The sequence below is a fragment of the Egretta garzetta genome, unplaced genomic scaffold (genome assembly GCF_000687185.1).
Source record: "Egretta garzetta isolate BGI_Z169 unplaced genomic scaffold, ASM68718v1 scaffold647, whole genome shotgun sequence".
Classification (NCBI taxonomy): Eukaryota; Metazoa; Chordata; class Aves; order Pelecaniformes; family Ardeidae; genus Egretta; species Egretta garzetta.
Genome location: NW_009260191.1, coordinates 113,152 through 123,700, shown reverse-complemented (window position 1 = coordinate 123,700; position 10,549 = coordinate 113,152).

Here is a 10,549-nt window from a genome sequence, read left to right as displayed (position 1 = left end):
ACACCCAGCTCTGTATCTGGTAACAAAGCAATGGCATTGCAGGAGCATCTTCTCTTTTAATGCCCTACAAAAATTGTCACAACCAGCAGATATATATAGGCCACAGTTGGTCTACATTTCTTCCTCACTTCCCTTGAGGCAGCTAGGACATTTTTGTCCCTCTTTCCCCAACATTTCCTCTCTCTTCTACTCCCTTTTAATTATTATTATTTATATTATTGGAAGTTGTTCACTTGGAGCAATAATAAAGTTTCATCGAGCAAACGAATGACAGCCCATACAATTTTTGCAACTCTTAGAAAACCCCATTCAGTTGTGTAAGCCAGCACTCTGCTGGGACCTTCTTTGCCAGGTAGTTACCAACATCTCTTAAGGGCCCTGGCTTCAGAGCTCCTTACCAAGAGAACTAGTATCATGGAATCATGGAATCATTAAAGTTGGAAAAGACCTCCAAGATCAAGTCCAACCGTCAACCCATCACCACCGTGCCTACTAAACCATATCGCAAAGTGCCACGTCTACATGTTTTTTGAACACCTCCAGGGATGGTGACTCCACCACCTCTCTGGGCAGCCTGTTCCAATGTTTGACCACTCTTTCGGTAAAGAAGTTTTTCCTGGTATCCAATCTAAACCTCCCCTGGCACAACCTGAGGCCATTTCCTCTCGTCCTATCACTTGTTACTTGGTAGAAGAGACTGACTCCCCCCGGCTCCCCCCTCCTCTCAGGAAGTTGTAGGGAGCGATGAGGGCTCCCCTCAGCCTCCCCTGCTCCAGGCTGAACACCCCCAGCTCCCCCAGCCGCTCCCCAGCAGCCTGGGGCCCCAGACCCCTCCCCAGCTTCATTGGTCTCCTCTGGACACACTCCAGCACGGCTAAAAATAGAAAGTTTGAGAAGCCAGGATGCTGTTGGCCCTCTTGGCCACCTGGGCACCCTGCTGGCTCATATTCAGCCGGCTGTTGACAACACCCCCACATCCTTTTCTGCCGGGCAGCTTTCCAGCCCCTCTGCCCCACGCCTGTAGCGTTACATGGGGTGGTTATGACCCAAGCATAGGGCTCAGCACTGCACCTTGTTGAACCTCATACATCAGTTGAGCCTCGGCCCATCGACCCAGCCCACTGAGATCCCTCTATAGAGCCTTCCTATCCTCCAGCAGATCAACACTCCAAACCCTATTTGGTGTCATCTGCAAACTTACTGAGGGTGTGCTCAATCCCCTCATCCAGATCACTGATAAAGATATTAAACAGAACTGGCCCCAGAACTGAGCCCTGGGCAACATCGCTTGTGACCAGCTGCCAACTGATTTAACTCCATTCACCACAACTCTCTGGGCTCTGCCACAGAATCTTATCCAAAGTCTTATAAAAAAATTTGTATGTAGAAAGTTTTACCATTGATTTTCAAGGTATTTGCTATAGGAACTATGGGAAATACAAAGGAAAGGGACAGAAAGGCAGCTTAGCTCTATCAGAATCTGCTAGCAAAGCTGTCACATTTTTAAGGGCCACAAGTATATACCATTCATCTATAGTCTTTGCATCTTTCATAGTAACTGAGAGTGAGGATTCCTGGTCTGGGGCTTGGTCCTCCATTCACTACTATGCCACCAAAAAGGGAGAAGTTATCGGCTGTAGGGAAGGCCATAAAGTGATTTTAAAGGGATCAAGAATCACTGACCTAGAATATCATGTGCTGGGCTTCCTAAAGCAGCCTGCAGGGATCTTGCGTGTTTTACACAGTAACAAGCACCGTGATGGGGTATGTGTGCAAAGACTGCTCCCTTCGCTTACCCGCAAGGAGCCAGGACGAATGGAGGAGAAGAGGGGAGGAAGCAGAGTTGTCCTTCAGACGGATGCAGCCACAGACGAGCCTGGCACATGTGGGGAGCTGAGCTGTGGCATCCTAACCGATGAGGCAGCCCGTGACTCCACTGCACCCGGAAGGGCAGGAGGTCACCCTTAGGTCTTTGGGGCAACCAAGCCAGCAGCGTAAGACAGTATCTTGCCCTGCACACCCCTTTAATGCTGCTGTCTTATTCCTCTTTGGGAGACAGAGTGGCCTGTGCTCTTTATTCTCAGGGTGCGGTGACACAGTAAGGACGAGACAGTGGTCTATGGATGCGCAGGAGAAGGGAGAGAATACCTCATCACCCTCTCTCCCAAGGCCATCCCGCCCCAGCATCGAGCACCTGGGACACACTACGGAAGAAGTTCAGGGAAAAAAAAAAACAAAATAGTTACAGCTGCCTGGTTTTCCACCCAGCATGTCCTCTCCTGGAAGGCTCGGAGCTCTCCTTTAGGATCTCTGTTATATCCCCTGTGACTGATAAGGCTCTCCACTGTGACAGTCTTTTCCAAAGCATCACACTGCATCGCCCAAAGCTAACCGGCTTTTACTGCTTATCTGCATGCAGAGGATTTCCAGCACTGTGTAACAACTGCTATTCCAAAGAAAATTATCTTCCCAATTTGCAGAAGGAATTTTATTCTCCCCTCCGAAGCGCTGAGAGTCAGCAGAGTTTGTGATAGAGTAATCACCAGTCAAGTAATCGCTGACTCCACAATCACAAAGCTATCTATTAATACGTCTGGTCCTTGAGCATTTATGTAATATAAACAACATAATGATATAACACAGAGATTGTTTCTAGAAAACCATTTCTGCAAATAGGAGCTTATAATGGAATCATTAACGAAGCTTAACAATGGTGAGGATGAAATGCATGAGACAATGTCAGGCAATTCGAAACGTTTCTTTCAGACAATTTCAACATTAACGGCAGAACGTGATTGCATCTAGAAGTCGCTGCTTTTTTTTTTTCCCCAAAGGAAAATCAGCCATCATTTTAACACTGTAACTCAGAAGCCATATTCAAACCCACAAAGCCCTCTCTCAGATATCTACCCCAGCAATCTCCGCTTCGTACAACAGAAAAGAAGCAGATACAAAACTGTTTTTAAAATATGTGTGATTGGTACCTATAACTCCCATCAAAGATTGCAGCTTCAAAAGCATCAGCTTCTCTGGCTACACAAGCAAGAGCTTTGGCCATCTGTTTCTGCTCCTACTATGAATAGCTGATTGCATTTCTGCATGAGATGCGATTCATATGGCTCCTCTGATCCTTCCTATGCACTCCACTGTAAGCATGCTGAAGGAAAGAATAAAATAATACAGAGTGGAAGTGAGAGAAGCAAGCTCTGTCCCTCTCTCCTGAGCTACATCAGACACAAATCCATCCACAAATGGAATATAATGTCCAAATTTACCAGGATTGCATGATAGTCACTCCACAGACTGCAAGTCAACATGAAATCTGTGGTCCTGTGCCATTTTACTCACCTCATGTTTATGCAAGGTACCACAGTGGGAAAATACGAGGGTGTCCCCCCCCAAAATTCAAGTGTAAACTAGTTTCCAGGTACCTCTAAAATAGGTCTTAATATGTTGATGCTTGCCTCAAGTTCTGCGCTTTCAGCCTGCAACATGTTAAAGTTTTCTTATCTGCAGGGAGTAGAAGCTGTGTGATAACCTGGAAATCTGGTTCATGACTTCCGTGACCGTGAGTCCCAGATCCCTGTCAGCCACTGTCAAGCGTGCTGGCTTGGCAGTCTAGAATTAACAAAACCCAATACAATCCAATGCTCCACATAATCAATCTACATATCCCATTATTTTCACTCAGGGATTCCTTGTTTGTCAAGGAAACATGCAGTGTGAATTACAGCAGTGTAAATTATACAGCCTGTAGCTATGCAGTGTAAATGATAACCCAGGCTGCAGGCTCGCAACCTCCACATCTGTTCCTACTTAAGGCAGACACTGTTAAGGCACTAACCAAAGCTCTCGAGCCAGACGAAGTATCCATTCCCTTGCCCTGGTTTTATTGTAAAAGATAATCCTTGACGAAGGAGTGTCTCAGGAGAGATTCCTCATCCCCAGCCAAGAGTCCTGGCATCCGGATTGCTTCCTACCGCCCTCCTTGGGCAGGCACGGTGCACGCTGCCTGCAGCCACCTCTGTCCCCTGGCTCAATAAATATTAATTCAGATGACAGCACGGGGAAGCTGCAAGTTTGCAGAGTCGCTAACCAGACAGCAAACCAGCGCTGGAAGCCGAGTCAAAATTAGAGAGTGCTGAATCACATCCAGTAACAAGTACTCCGCGCTCACAGCAGAAAGGGGCTGATGCTGTCAAAACATACGCTGTTCTCTTGGCTTACAACATCTCTGTCTGCAGGAGTTAGTTACATGTATTTAAGGGACCTGCTGCAAAAGTAAAGGCTATCTACTCTTCTTCACTGAAGTTGCAACCTACATGAAAAGCTGTAGTTGAACTCCAGGTAACCACGGGTTTATCTTAAGCGTCAGCCCCACACGGATGGATATTTGCTTGCAACAAACTGCACTCCGGCCACAGATGTACTGACCTGCTGCTGATAAAACTGGCAAGAGAGAGTAAAACCACTTGGAGGTTTACCTTGTGGTAGGATATAAAGGTTAGGGTCCCCATGAAGGCCACTACACCATCTCGCATCGCTAGTTGGTTATGGTGTCTATAGTCCTAATCAATGAACAAATTGAGGTATGTCAGGTTCGGCTTGGGGAGTTTTTTCTCCCTATGGGAAACAATTAATAACCAAAATTACAATAATAATATAATCCCGATGAGGAGCGACAGAGTATCTGATCGAGAGAAGATGACAAGTGTGCTACGGCCCCAGGGAGACAGAATCACCTCAGCTAAAGGCAAACAGCTGCACAAGTGCATGAAACACTGCATTTCCACACTGATAATGGGACTCATCTCACTTGGCTTTGGACACTCAAGTCTGAACCAGCTATACCAAAATCTTCTTAAGGCGAGTGGTGGGAAACTGATAACTCTAGAAAACAACTCACCTGGTCTTTCTTAGATGTCTATTGTAAATTGAGATCAGTAACTCCCTGAAGGCACTCATTTCTTCCCGACAGCTCTGATGGCAGCGAGGCGGCTTGCCCACATCTGGCTTTCAGATACCCTAGTTAGGGCAGATGCTCCCAATGGGAAACACTCTGTGAATGCTGGATGAAGACATGAAAGGACTTTCTTTGACTAACCGATTTTGGAACAGTGTTCAGACCCAAAACCATAGTCTTCGTTTGTTTTGAACACCACTAGTTCCAAGACCCATCTGAAAGCCACTTTGCATACGTCCCTGCAGCCAACAGGTCAGCCCATTCCCAATCACTAGACTGTAAGACTCTCATAAACATGACTTTTATTGGCTTTACCAGGCTGAGCATGTGTTTTAAGATGACAAGCTAAAAGGCCATTATCAAGTTCATTTTATCCTGTTGGAATATAAATTAGATGCAAGACGCAGAAGAGACAGTCACACTGAGACCAAAACAGATGTACCCTACAAAAGGGATTTTTATGTATAGCACAGTCAAGGCTTTACTTTGAACTTTTACCTTGCTTCTAGCAAAATCAGAAGCATATGGCACATGTGACTTGATTCAAACAACAAACTCAATCCAAAACAACTTCCAGGGCTCACAGAAAAAAGAACTGTACATCTCACTGCTGTGCCCAGTCGCACCATATGGATTTTGAAGAATCGAATCCTGAATTCCTTACCCCGTCTTAACTCTCACTGACTTAAATACTGGTGGATGTCCCTGCTCAGCAGCCCAGAATATCAGGTCTGTTCTGCTAAGCATTCCATTAACATCTACCAGGCAGGTCACGGTCCATCGTGCAGTGTGGACAAGGCTGTGCACAACGTGCCCCCGCCACAGAGATATTGGCAATTAATCATTCTCTGAGTGTAAATTAATCAGCTTCTACAAGCCTATACTCAGGTGGTGAACGCCGGATCCATACACCCGCAGGCCAAGCAGGGCTGTGCAGTGCAGGGCAGCCCCAACTCAGAGCATTTAAGTGCTCAGAGGGTCCCACTCGCTTGTTTAAAGCAATGGTGTTCTCCATCGCCTTACTGAGGGATGGCATAAAAATCACCACATCAGCAATAGCCACTTCCTGCCTGTCTTCTCCAGATCTTCTGTCCAAAGAGCCAGAGCCAGGCGAGCCATCCCGAAATGGCATTTCAGCCTGGGAGACGCCGCTCCCAGCCATCATTTGGCTTTTGGTAGAAAGAGTGCCTTAACCTTGACTGCCCTGATAGACAGCTGTGATTTCTTTGAGAATATTCAATATTGAAGGTACACTGAAGACTCAGATGTTTTGTTCACTGAAGCAGAAACCAAACGTTATCCAGATTTTCTGGTATTCTGCAAACACCAAGAAGCAGAGTGCTCATTGCCTGCTAAAATCTCACCTAATAACTGCAAGAAATACCTACTAAATCTGAAGACATTTTAATTCCCTTGGGGGCTGGATGTTTATAGACTGATCTCTAGTTCACGTTAACATGGGTTGCTATTTTCAGTAAATCAGCCCAGGAATTCACTCCTTAATACCCACATTCTAACAGAAAAACGCAACGTGATCTATTTTTAGGCTTCCCAAGCAGGCAATTTCCAGAAATAAGATTAACGGCACCAGCTAAACATCCACTTAAAGATGATGATATGAAGATTTGCAATGGTACTCAGCTGTGGTCCAGGACAGTAAAGCTCCTCCCCGCTGCCCACAAGCAAAGGCCTTTTCAGTGCACCACATTCCTCGAGGAGATGACAGCTCAACCCTGCAGCTGGCTCCCACACCATTGTGAAACCAGTTCAAAACCACTCAGATCACTGGCAGCCACTTGTGTCTTGGCTACCAGAGGCCAGATCCTGTATGTACCTGAAAAGCTCCTAATAGTTTTGATGCTACCGAGCGGGTAGAATGTGACACATCGTCGCAATGACACGTTGCTTACTATAAACCCAAAGTATCTCCTGATTCCTCCACCCCAATATCAGCACCCCCTGCCCCGAGAAGTACTCAACTGACTTGAAAGTACTAACATCTACCACAGTGCTTTTGGAAAGCTTTTTATTTGCTATGTCATTTTATAGATTTGACAACTAGTGCTTCCCTGGGAAGCACAGGGATTAAAATTTCAGTTAAAATAAACCTCAGATTTTCCTTAATCATGAGACTTCTGAAACATAATCCACCCACCCGCAATGATCAGGGGATACACGCTAGCGTCTCCAGAGCTGGCAATGCAGTTTGTCAGGTTTTTTTATTCTGTTGTAACATGAAAATATCATATAATAAGAAATATTAAACTTCTTATGCAATTAAAGATGTAAGGAAAAAATACAAATTGTGGGCATGGAGAGCTCGTCTTCTTAGTACAAGTCACTCAGCATTTCATGCAAACAGCAAATATATCAACTTAGATGCATCTTCAATATTTTGATGCTATAAAAAATAAGACGCGGATTTCAAGTTGACAAAAATATTAAAAGTTGCCTCCAACGTTAGAAACTCGTTCATATTTACAGAAGAATCAGAATAATAATGAAAAGTTGCTCAATGAAAAACCGAAAGGGATTCAAGAGGAACTGCATTTCAGCTGCACAGCGTGCACGGTGTTCCTAGCCTCAGAGCCTCTGCCAGGTTGAACGGTTCCTGCTGTCCTAACCCTGAACCTACAGGACAAGATGAGTTTAGTACTCCATCAAAAATTTCAGCTTATGGGCTTTACTGATGGGCAGGCATAGTGAAGAGCAAGAACCTGAAGGGGAACGCACACAAATCTCATCTGTAGCATGCACAGACCTGGTTTGAGGCACCAGAGCTCACGAGGCTCCCCACGATACAGCCTGGCCGCTGGGGGTGGAGGGGTCCGCTCATCTGAGAAGGAGCGCTGGCAAAATGGTAAGGCTACGAGATCACGCCATGAGCTTCTGAAAAACAACCTGGGTAGCCTTCAGCATCCCCCATCAAAAGTCACTTGAATTTCAAACTCTTTTCACGTTTAAGAGATTAGGAGAAAGGTTCCTACTTTAGCCTGGCCATGCCAAAACTCCCTGGCAGTAAAGCACAGCACATGCAGACAACTGATGCACAGTGTCCTCAACAACAAAGAATAAATTGGCTATCAATTTCAAATATCCAACACAGAATTTCCAGACAGAATAATAAAATCAGACACCCAACACTTACATTGTTTTTTTTTTTCCCCGAGGAAAACAGCTTAGATGTAATTGCATGTCAGATAATTATTTGCCTTCCCAATGTTTTATTAACAAAGCTGCCATGAGTGAAATAAACTGTCTCCATTTTCTGGTTCTGCAATTATGAAGTGTCTATTCTTTACCACAGGAGAGCATTTGAGTTGAGAAAACTTCCATTTCGTGTTCGTCATCGTGACTACAGAGCATGTCAGCCAGACAGTAAATCACTTCTCATACTTGCTATCTTTTGGGCAGCCAGCAGTTAATTAGATGGCTTAGGGCTTTTTCCAGTACCATAACCAGAATAGCAGAGCAGGCTAGAAATCCAGGGCTGGCTAGTCCCAAAACGTACCCACCAGCGTGTTTCTGTCTAGCCAGGTTCTGTGGTAGGGGTAGGAGCTGCAACACTGCAACCAACACTCCAACACTGCAACCCTGACCACCCCAGACTGCACCACAAAGTTCCTTGGATGAAGAAACGTAGCCAATTTTTAGGACAAATTACAGCATGAGATAATGTTTGTTGTCCTGTTAGTGGTGCTGCATTACATTTGACAGTCTCCCTAATTGTAAAGGCTGGGTGCAGAAATCACAGAGCTGTTGAAGCAAGATCTGAAGCTTCAGAAAAGATCTGAAAAGGGACTAGAGCGACCAGAGGTCTAAAATAAAACCCCACAGCCTGTGTGTGAAGATGGGAAGAACTGGGGTCAAACAACTTAGAGAAGACAGAGGGGAGACAGTCATCTTCACGCGTGTAAAAGATTCCTGCACAAAAGAAAGGATTAATTATGCACGTCTGTGTTGACGGGGCCAGAAGCAAGAGACTTTAATTGCATTAATGGAAAGTTCAGTGGGACAGCAGGCCAGCTGTGAAACAAGGAGAACACTGAACCACTAAACGAGATGATGCCAGGTAGAATATTCCCATTGCAGGAGGATTTTCGCACCATGCTGTCTGGCATGGATGGAGCTGACTGCCTCAGAGCATGAGAACACAGTAGGTCCACTTTCTATCATAATGATTATGATAAGTAATTTTACCTGCCAATGAAGAACAGATCTCCAGAAGGTGCTAAACATACTCAGAAATACCAATCCTTCAGCGTGACTACATTTCAGTACTTAAGCCCTCCTGAAAGTAAAGGTCTTGCATTTCACCTAGCTTGTCCCATTCATTCACTCAACCTTTATTCATCAAGCAATACTGAGCGAATAAAAAAAAAGGTGCTAATAATAAGTACTAGCTATTATTAGCTGAGCTAATAATAAAATCTAGGGTAAAGGAAACATACCATGAGCTCAGAATGGGTGTCAGAAGTAGGATGCTCTGCAGAATTCCCAAAGAAGCATCCCACCACTGCCTCCAAATCATTGCAAGTGGCATTTTCCAACCTGTATACCACAGGCAACTCAGGACCACTGTTAAGGACAAGCATGAAATGGTAGAAAGAAAAGCAAGCCCACTGCCAGCAACTACCACTTATTATTCAGGCTTCTGTACCTTCTTTGGAAGGAATTTAGATCTCTCAAAGTCAAAATAGTTTGACACCCACTAGCATCAGACACTGGGTTTAGAAGATTCCTGAGGCAGATGTGAAGCCTTATGAAAGACTCCAATGGCGGAGCATCAGGGCTTCAACAGGGAAGCAACCTGGACAAGCCACTCTGCGTCCCATCTTGGCTGAGATCGAACACACAGTGTTGCAGCTTTTGAAACAGAACAAAGTGACCAAATCCTGACTCCATGGGTGATTCTGGTTTAGACCCTACAGTAAGATTAACGTCCAGTAGCCCTGATGGTTAGTCATAAAATCTACTATCCCTTTGTTTCTGCTATATTATTTAAAGGCATTTTTATTTTCCATTTTAAGTGCTGATCCAATGCCAGGGGGGCTTTGCCTCTGCAAAATTAAAGCTGCATTTATTTACTGATGATGAAATTACAGCCCCAAATATCAGCTGCAAGGCACCAGCCTTACTGCACCACAGCCAGTCCTTGGAGTTCCCAGTTAAGTAACTGTGGTTGTAAAGGCTCAGCACAAAACGTCTTCCAGCACCCACAGAGCTCCTCTGAAGCCAGTGATCTCTGCTGAGTGTCAAAGCCCATCCGCACTCACCAGCAGGGGCACCACGGAGGATGCTCCTGTATACCTGGTCCCACAGAAGAGGGATCCATATGAGTTTCATTCCCCCTCTTTTTTCCCCCCAGAATCTGGGTTCGCATTGAAAAAAACGAAACCAAACCAAACCGATGACAAATTCAGCCAGAACTAGTCTGAAAAATAACGAGCGCTGAAGTTCAAGAGAATTCTTTTGAACAGTAGCAACTTTTCAATTTTCTAGCAGAAATTCTCTACAAATTCTTTGGGAAAAAAAGTAAAATCCTTGCACTATAGAAATGAAAAATTTTGGTACTAAGAAATCTCC